A 10,064-nucleotide genomic window follows, 5' to 3' on the forward strand; every position below is an offset into this window, starting at 1 on the left:
AAGTAAGCTGCCATTTGTGGATCCTTGGCCTGGAACTCGCCTGTTACTTGTCCCGTGATCAACAGCGAGTCACTCTTAGCCATCAACACCCTAGCTCCCATCTCCTTGGCCAGCAAGATTCCGGCGATCAGCGCCTCATATTCTGATTGATTGTTGCTGGCTCTGAAGGCAAACCTCAAGGACTGTTCAATCAGCACACCGTTGGGCCCTTCCAGGATGACTCCAGCGCCGCTACCCTGCTGGTTCGACTATCCGTCCACCGAGAGCACCCAACGGAAACCATCCCCTTCAACTCGTGCTGCCTCCGACGAGAGCTCGACCACGAAATCGGCGAAAATCTGCCCCTTGATCGGACCTCGGGGCTCATACTTGATGTCGAAGTCCGACAGCTCCACCGCCCATTTCACCATCCTCCCAGCTACATCAGGCTTCTTCAGAACTTTCTGGATAGGCAAGTCGGTCATCACCAGTATTGTAAAACTGTGAAAATAGTGGCGCAACCTCCTTGCCGAAAATACCACAGCCAGTGCAGCTTTCTCCAAGGCCTGATACCTCACCTCGGGGCCTTGCAACACCTTGCTGACGAAATAAATAGGCTTCCGAGCCTGGTCTTGATCTTGGGCGAGCACCGCACTCACCGCCCTCTCAGTCACATCAAAATACAACCTGAGAGGGGTTCCCACCAACGGTTTGCACAAAATCGGCGGGCTCGCCAGGTTCTCTTTAAGCTTGACGAAGGCTTCTTCACACTCCTTCGTCCAGGCAAACTTATTATTTCGCCTTAAACACTGGAAGTACGGATGGCCTTTCTCTCCGCTAGCCGATACGAAACGAGACAGGGCGACCATCCGACCCGTAAGTTGCTACATCTCCTTCACGGTAGCCGGGCTCCTCATCGCTAAGATGGCAACACACTTATCAGGATTTGCCTCTATTCCTCTTTCAGTTAAGAGGAATTCCAAGAACTTCCCTGCCTCCACGCCAAAAATGCACTTCTCGGGTTTCAGCTTTAACCTGAACTTGGCGATTGTGGTGAACAACTCCTCCAGGTCCGCAACGTGCTTGCTCTTTTCTGGCGAGGTTACGACGATATCATCTACGTACGCTTGCACATTCCTTCCCAGCATTGGTGCAAGTACCCTATCCATCAATCTTTGGTACGTGGCCCTCGCGTTCTTCAGCCCGAAAGGCATCACCTTGTAGCAGTAGCACGATCTCTCGGTCATGAAGGCGGTCTTCTCTTCATCCATGGGATGCATCTTTATCTGGTTGTACCCCGAGAAGGCGTCCAGGAAACTCAGCAACTTGCACCCTGCAACATTGTCGACCAGGGCGTCTATGCTTGGCAAAGGATACGAATCCTTTGGGCAAGCCTTGTTCAGGTCAGTGAAGTCGACGCACATGCGCCACTTCCCATTGCTTTTCTTCACCAGCACGACATTGGCCAACCACTCAGGATACTGAACTTCCCTGATATGGCCTGTGGCGAGAAGCTTCTGTGTTTCATCCCTGATCGCCTGCCTCCTCTCCTTGTTAAACTTCCTTCTTCTCTGCCGCACTGGTCTGACCTGGTTGTCCATTGCTAGGCGATGGCACAAGAAGTCGGGGTCGATTCCCGGCATGTCTGAAGCAGACCATGCAAAAGCATCCAGATGCCGCTCTATCACCTTGGCGATCTGGTCTTGGAGCTCAGCCTCCAAGGATCTCCCCAGCTTGAATACCTTTCCCCCGATCTCCCTTTCGAGCCACTCCTCGACGGGTTTGGGTCTAGATTCCCTGGCGATCACCGCCCTGGCGATTCCCAGTTCCCTCGCTTCCTCCGGGCGGTTCCTCGCCTCTTCTTCCCGATCGACGTTCTCTCCCTCATTCTCAGCATCCAGCATGGTGACATCGCCTCCGCCGACCACCTCCATCGCCGCCGACCTGGGCTTCACACCGGGAGGCGGGGTGGTAGTGATGTAATTTACTGACCTCTTATTTTCCAGGCTATTCTCATAGCACTTCTTCGCTTCCTTCTGGTCAGATTTGATGGTGATCACCACCCCCTCCATAGACGGCAACTTCACCTTCATGTGCTGGGTCGAGGGCACAGCTCCTATTCTGTTGAGTGTTGGTCTTCCTAACAGAATGTTATATGCTGAGGGAGCATTCACGACGAGGTACTTGATTTTCTCCGTCCTCGAGCCCGCCTCATCTGTGAACGTAGTTCTTAACTCGATGTACCCCCTGACCTCCACCTGGTCACTAGCGAAACCGTATAAGCACCCTCCATAGGGCCTCAGCTGGTCAAGGGGTAATTGCCGCTGTGTGAAAGTCGGCCAGAACATCACATCTGCCGAGCTTCCTTGGTCCACCAGAACCCTGTGGACCTTCCTCCCCGCTGTAACAAGCGAGATGACTATGGGGTCGTTGTCATGAGGCACAACGTCCCTGAGATCTTCTCTTGTGAACGTGATGTCCACATCTGGCGAGTGGTCCTCGAACATGTCCACCGTCATCACAGACCTTGCATACTTCTTCCTCTGTGATGCGGTGCATCCACCACCCGAGAAACCTCCTGCGATGGTGTGGATCTCTCCATGAGTGGGCATCTCGTGCTGCTGAGCCTCACCACCTGCCGGCTGGGAGCTCGACGCGCACCCCGTCCTCCTGTCCAGCAGCTAATCATTCAGGAAACCGCTCTTGACCAGGTCGTCGAGCTGGTATCCCAGTGCCAAACATGAATCGACGGTGTGACCAAAACCCTGGTGGAATTCGCACCAGGCGTCTGGCTTTGGTCCTAACACCTTGTCCCCCACTTTCTCGGGTGCCTTGAGCCTGGCTGCTATATTGGGGATGGCGATCAGGTCCGCCAACCCCATGACAAACTTATGCTTTGGTGGGCGATTGTACTCCCTGGGGTGCCCTGGGCCCCTGCCCTTGTTTTTCCTTGGATCATAAGGATGGCGGGTCCTTTGATCCCTCTTGGCCGCCGCTGTCTCCAGCACCCTCTGTGGCTGGATCCTGGTCTGGGCACGTGGCCTAGCGGGGGCCACGCTCCCTCTCTTCTCGGCGACCTCACTCTCATCGGCGATGTGGGCCACCACAAGTCGCCTAACTTCAGCAAACGTGGCGGGGTGAGCCCTGATCAGTGCCTCACAGAAAGGTCCCGGCAGCACGCCCTTTTTGAAGGCGTACACCAGCATCTCCTCGTCTTTCGCAGGCGAGCGGACCATCTATGCTCCAAAACGATTCAGATAGTCCCTAAGGGACTCTCCCTGGTATTGCCTTATGTCGAACAGGTCGTAAGACACCCTGGGTGGCGCTTTGCTCACAATGTACTGCTCGACGAAAATCTTCGAAAACTGCTGGAAATTGGTTATGTGACCTGTAGGCAGGCTCACAAACCATTCCAGCGCTGTTCCCTGGAGCGTGCTCACAAACATTTTGCAATACACAGCATCCGAGCCTCCTGACAGAATCATCTGCGTGTGGAACGTGGTGAGATGTGCCTCAGGATCCTCCACGCCGGTGAAAGTAGCCTTCACGGGTACCACGCTCGCAGGGATAGGCGTGTCTGTGATCGCCTGAGCAAATGGCATAGGGAAAACGCGAGGTGGCGACGACGGTGCGACCTCTTCAGCGACTGGGCGGCCTCTCTGCTCTTGAAGAGCTTGGCGCAACTCCTCAGTCACTTTGCTGAGCTCTTCATTCCTGGCCTGTGAGGCAACTAGGTCCTCATGCATCTTTGCCTGCTCTACGAGCGAGGCCTCCACGGTCGCCTGCAGTGCACGCATGATCTCCATCATCTGCGCCATGGTCATGGCGCCTTCAGCAGCAACTGGCACAACTGGACTTGAACGGTTGCTTCTCATCTTTCTCATGAAAACTCAGCAAACCAAAGCTCAACGAACAAAACCTTCACCAGCGAAACGATCGATCCAGCAATCAACCGGTCAAAACTTCGTAAACTCCAAAGAACTTTCAAGAACGCAATCACAGCAGCAAGAACCTCCACAGAAACTTGCAATCTTAGCACGAACCTACCACTTATCCACCAAAACTTCTGATTCACCGGTCAAAAGTCTGAACGAACGGCGAAGCTTCGATCTCACCGATTGAAACTCGCGTAAACGGTGAAAAACTTCACCTCACCGAACAAGAACTCAAACAAACGGGGAAAAACCTCAATTCTCCGAACAAAACTCGAACGAACGGTGGAAAACACGAATTTACCGAACAAAGCTTTGAATGAACGACGGAAAATGGTTGCACCAGCACACAACCACACAGAAACTGCAGAAACTCCAAGAACTCACGCTGTGGATGGGGACAGGTTTTACACGGCCCCACGGTGGGCGCCTGATGATCCTGCCTGTTGACCAGAATGCAAGAGCCTCGCCTCGTCAAATCTGGATCGACTTTGCACCGTGCTAGCTTCCGTCCTTCACCTCGATTCACCTCAGGAACCTGCAAAAGACAGAACGGCGCCGCTGCGGCCGATCACGCTCCGACGCCCAAGTCAGCGACTGAACCACCAAAATACTAAGAGAAAACTAAGAACTTCAGGAACCGTGCAAAATTCTCTCTCAGCGTACTCAAGTTCTCGCAAGCGTAAAAGAAGTTTTCTAAAACGCGCGTGTACCTCAGAAGTTCGTTAGGATTCCTTATATACCTGTGCATTTTCTCTCTCCTGACAGTTACACATCTGGACACATGGCTTGCATCCAGTTGTACACGTGTCACCATCTGGAGCATCCTTGACTTGAGCGTCACCTCTTACTCTTCAGGCTTTCGGCTAAGTTACTTATGCAGGAAGCAACTCAGCGTATAACTGCCTTGGAGCGTGATCTCTTCTGCGTGGCGAGTACGGGTGTCTTCATACACACCTTCGCTGTGGTCTCGCCGGCCGCCATCATGATCTACTTCACTTGCTTCATCGTGCATACTCGGGTAAGCTGTTCCCCGATGATGGAAACCAAGTAGAGGATGCTCTAGGCCATGAAGCCCAAGCCCAACAAGGGGCCCAAGCCCATCAAGGGGTCCAAGCCCAACAAGGGGCCCAAGCCCAACGAATTACTAGGAGTATGGCAAGAGCTTTGGGACAAGAGTATAATAAAATGGCTCTTCTTATTTCTTTTGTAGAATAGGGGTGTGAATGTGATCCTGCCTGTTGACCGGAACGCTGGAAACCGCCTCGTCAAAGGATCGACGTGCGCACCGCTTCTCACTTCCGTTCCTCTCCGGGATCTACCTGAAGAACCTGCAAAGAAACAGAGCGGCGCCGCTGTGGCCGATCGCACTCCAACGCTCAAGTCAGTGACGGTATCACCAAAAACTAAGAGAACAAGAACCGTGCAAATCCTCTCTCACAGTCAGCTTTATCACTCGTAAGCGTAAAGTGTATAAACTGAACGTGCGTACCTCAGAAAGTTTGTTAAGAACTCTTATATACCTGGTAGCTTTCTCTCTCCTGGCAGTTACAGATTTGGACACGTGGCTCACATCCAACTGTACACGTGCCATCATCTGGAGGCTCCCTGACTTGGCGCTGCTTCTACTCTCATTTTGGCTAAGTTACTTATGCATGGTACTGCCCAGTGCATAGCTAACTTAGGAGTGCGATCTCTACTGGAACTGGCGAGTTAGGGGCCTTCATACACCTTCCCTGTGGTCTCGCCGGCCGCCTTCACAATCTGCTTCTCCTTCATCTTCGGCGATGTGCTCGCTCTGGCGATCTCCAATGACTAGGTCGCCTGAATCTACATCTGGCGACTTCATCTTCAACCTGGCGATCGCCGATTCTGGTAAGCTGGAAATCGGAACACGCCAACATAACAACTGGCGACTACACGAGCCCCCCGACTTCCTTCCCTTCTGCCAACCTGGCGCCTTGTCAATACGCCTATACTGTAGGAGGATGCCACGTCATCACACCCGACCACCAGGGCGGTACACAAGCCCCCCAGTCTTAAGCGAAGACTTGTTTAGCGAAAAGACTGAAAGAGCCTTCGTTAACACCGATCTACGTGGCACTGACGCAGAATTCCAAGCGGTTGTACCTTCTGCTGCTCTGACGCCCCACCAAACCCCTCACTCATCGTCTGACGCGTGGCTTCATCAACGGCTCTCTTCATTTGCCGTTTGCGCTTCCTAAAACCATTTCGAAAACCCTTAAACCCATTTCGCTCCACTGTTCCATCACTTTCTTCGTGCTTGCAAACGCTCTAACTTCCTTCTGCGAAAACTCTCAACGCTCTTCAACGCTCTAGATCACCATCTTCCTCCATCGTCTTCCTGATCATCGAAAGGTAACTACTTTCCTTCATCTGCTGGTTTTCCTTGCATTTTCACCGATTTGCATCATCCTGTAACTGCTTGGTGCATACGCTGTGGGTTGTTTTTCCATTTCTCCTTCTGCGTAACTTAGGGCTTTGTCAATCGTCGCAACGAACCTACATTCGTTCGTTTTTCACCTTCCTTCTATGATCGAGTCAGCCTCATTAACCCCCTGATCATTTTTCCTTTCTTCTTCCTTTGCAGCTGCTATCATGACTCGCACAAAGATTACCCCGAACCCTCCTCCTTCAGCACGAAACCTTCCTTCACAAGCACACGACTCAACACAAGTTCGTGGCGCTTCATCTTCGCAGGCTGAGAGGCCTGCGTCTTCCCAACCTGTCCTGGCCCAGGCGACTCCACCTAACGCTGGAGGAGCCCCCGTTCCCCTGCCAGACTTCAAAACTTTATACCCCTGGGCTAACTCAACCCTTCTGAAAGAGACATCCTCCGTGAACACTGCGGGAGCAGTCTTGCGGCTGACTAAGGGGGACGAGATCTACCAATCGTTTCACAAGGAGCACGACGAAAAGATGATGGTGCTGCCTTGCCCTGCCGACCTGCCCGTGTGTGCTGATGACAAAGTAAGCGCCGACGGGCCCTTCTGCTTTGTCTATACGACTTTGTTCAAGAAGGTCAGGCTCAGGTTCCCTTTCACCCGATTCGAGAGGGAACTTCTTACCGAGCTCAACATTGCTGCCGCCCAGCTCCACCCCAACAGCTGGGCGTTTGTTCGAGCTTTTCAAGTAATGTGCGCCCACCTGGGGTTGCCCGCGTCGGTGGACGTGTTCTTATTCCTTTTCGAAGCCAAGCACCCAGGAGACCGCCTGTGGATCAGCTTGAACGCGATTGCTGGGAGATCCATTTTTACCATCTTCCAGCAATCGTACAAAGACTGGAAGGGGAAATTCGTCCAAGTACGTGCAAACGACAAGGACACCTCCCTTCTCGATGGCTTCCCCTTGTACTGGGTGGACAAGGGGAAAAAGGAGTCCAAGAGCTGCTTCAGGAGGCCCAGAAGTCCTGATAGCATGGGAGCATTGGACAGAGACCTCTGTCTCTTCTGGAAGAAGGTGGCGGATGCCAATATAACTTTCCTCACCACCACCTTGATATGCTTCGAATTCTACGAAGATCAGCTAGAAATTCGAATAGGTTAGGACATTAAACTCTTGCTTTGATACTGCTTCTTGTTTAGCTGTTTCTGGGCGTCTTGTGCGTTATGCACAAGACTTTGGCTTTACTTTTTCTGCACATATCATCTGCTTTGCTGTTTATTACCTTATGCACTTATCTGTTTTCCTTGAGTTAACCCATGCATTTTCGTCCCCTGCAGACAACATGTTGCCCAGGAACATGCTCGCCGAACTAAAGGCACTCGCCCGAAACCACGGGTTGGCGACCGGTTCCCAAACGGTGCCCAACTCAGTGGTGGAGGCCGCCATTGTCCAAGGGCGATCACCACCCAAGGAACCCGCCCAACGCAAAAAATTGGTCCTTAAGAGACCTAAAAGGAAAGCCCCTCAAGTCATCCATGAGGAGGAAGAAGAGGATGACGAGGTCACCGAGGATGGCCTCGTTACGAAGAGGAAGAGGGTGGCACCTTCTTCACCACCTGCTCCACCCCCTCTTCCATCCTCAACACCACCATTAACGCCTGCTCCTCCTCCAACATCGCCAACACCACAGGCTCCTTCCTCACCAGTCCAAGCGGTTCAACTGGCCACTGCGCCACCTGCAGCTGAGGCCCAAGAGCCAAATTTCCTGGAGGACCCCCCAAGCGCCTCTACGCCATACGTGTCAGCCGGAGGAGGCCCCCCTTCAAACACTTCAGCTGCAGAAAATGTTCCAATCGGGAATGAGGTTGCTCATACCTCTCCGATTCTGATTACCGAATCCCCGATTGCGTCGTCATGCCAGGAAGCAACTACTGAAGAACCTGCTAAGGAAGGTGGCGACGAGAACCCACAACAAGCCCACCTGGCGCCTCTCCAAGCAGCAAACCTTCCCCTTGAGGTCACAAGGATGTGGGAACCTCTAACTGCCAAACTGAAAACCATAGCAGAGGATATCCCAGCGATCATAACCAGGGCTGTGGAAGGCTCAACCAGGAGGCTCCAAGACGACCTCTTCAACCTCAAAACCGAGAACAGCACCATGAAGATCGAGGTGGAGAAGTTGTCCTTCAGCCTGACGCTCGCAGAAATCGAACACTCCCGAGTGGAGGATGCAATGAATACCGAGCTCAGGCTGGCGCGCAAGGAGGCTACTGACCTTCGCCGCAAAGTTCACGAACTTGCCCAAGAGAAAGTCGAGCTGGAAAGCAAAATTGTGCCTCTTCGCGCCAAGGCGGTCGACCTGGAGGCTCTCATGAAAGCTGACGCCGCTAAGGTGCAAAAACTGGAGCAGAGGTCGATCGACCGAGAGAAACTTCTTGGGCAAGTTGAAAAGGCGAGGGACGAGGCCAACAAAGAGAAAGGAAAAGTGGCTGCTGAGTTGTCCCAAGCACAATCGGAATCACCGTCCAGAGTTTCTTCAGAGTTTCTTGAATCATCGTCCTCTGCCTACCCCCCTTGCCTGAGCTGGCGAGCTTAGCAAGCAAGTCAGCTCGGGCATTCTGCTCTCTGGGCACATGTACTACTTCAAAGGAGGCAAAGGAACTCTTCAATTCCTGCACATACGCCAAGTAAGCCGCCATTTGTGGATCTTTAGCCTGGAACTCGCCTGTTACTTGCCCCGTGACTAGCAGCGAGTCACTCTTAGCCATCAGCACCCTAGCTCCCATCTCCTTGGCCAGCAAAATCCCGGCGATCAGCGCCTCATACTCTGCTTGATTGTTGCTGGCTTTGAAGGCAAATCTCAACGATTGTTCGATCAGCACGCCGTTGGGTCCTTCCAATATGACTCCAGCACCGCTGCCCTGCTGGTTCGACGATCCATCCACCGAAAGTACCCAACGGAAATCGTCTCCTTCAACCCGCGTCGCCTCTGATGAGAGCTCAACCACGAAATTTGCAAAGATTTGCCCCTTGATCGGGCCTCGGGGCTCGTACTTAATATCAAACTCTGACAACTCTACCGCCCACTTCACCATCTTTCCCTCAACGTCGGGTTTCTTCAAGACCTTCTGGATGGGCAGGTCAGTCATCACCAGTATTGTGAAACTGTGGAAGTAGTGGCGCAACCTCCTCGCCGAAAACATCACAGCCAGCGCAGCCTTCTCCAGGGCCTGATATCTCGTTTCTGGGCCCTGCAACACCTTGCTCACAAAATAAATAGGCTTCTGAGCCTGATCTTGATCCTGGGCGAGCACCGCACTCACCGCCCTCTCGGTCACAGCAAAATACAACCTGAGAGGGATTCCCGCCAGCGGTTTGCACAGAACCGGCGGGCTCGCCAGATACTCCTTCAGTTTGACGAAAGCTTCCTCGCATTCTTTCGTCCAAGCAAACTTATTATTGCGCCGCAGACATTGAAAATAGGGATGCCCCTTTTCTCCGCTAGCTGACACGAAGCGAGATAGGGCTGCCATCCGACCTGTTAGCTGCTGGACTTCTTTCACTGTAGCCGGGCTCCTCATCGCCAAGACGGCGGCACACTTGTCTGGGTTGGCTTCTATTCCTCTTTCAGTCAAGAGGAAACCCAAAAACTTTCCAGCCTCCACGCCGAAAATGCATTTCTCCGGATTGAGCTTTAACTTGAACTTGGCGATCGTCGTGAACAATTCTTCCAAGTCTGCAACGTGC

This window comes from Phaseolus vulgaris, chromosome 11, assembly GCF_000499845.2.
Source record: "Phaseolus vulgaris cultivar G19833 chromosome 11, P. vulgaris v2.0, whole genome shotgun sequence".
Classification (NCBI taxonomy): Eukaryota; Viridiplantae; Streptophyta; class Magnoliopsida; order Fabales; family Fabaceae; genus Phaseolus; species Phaseolus vulgaris.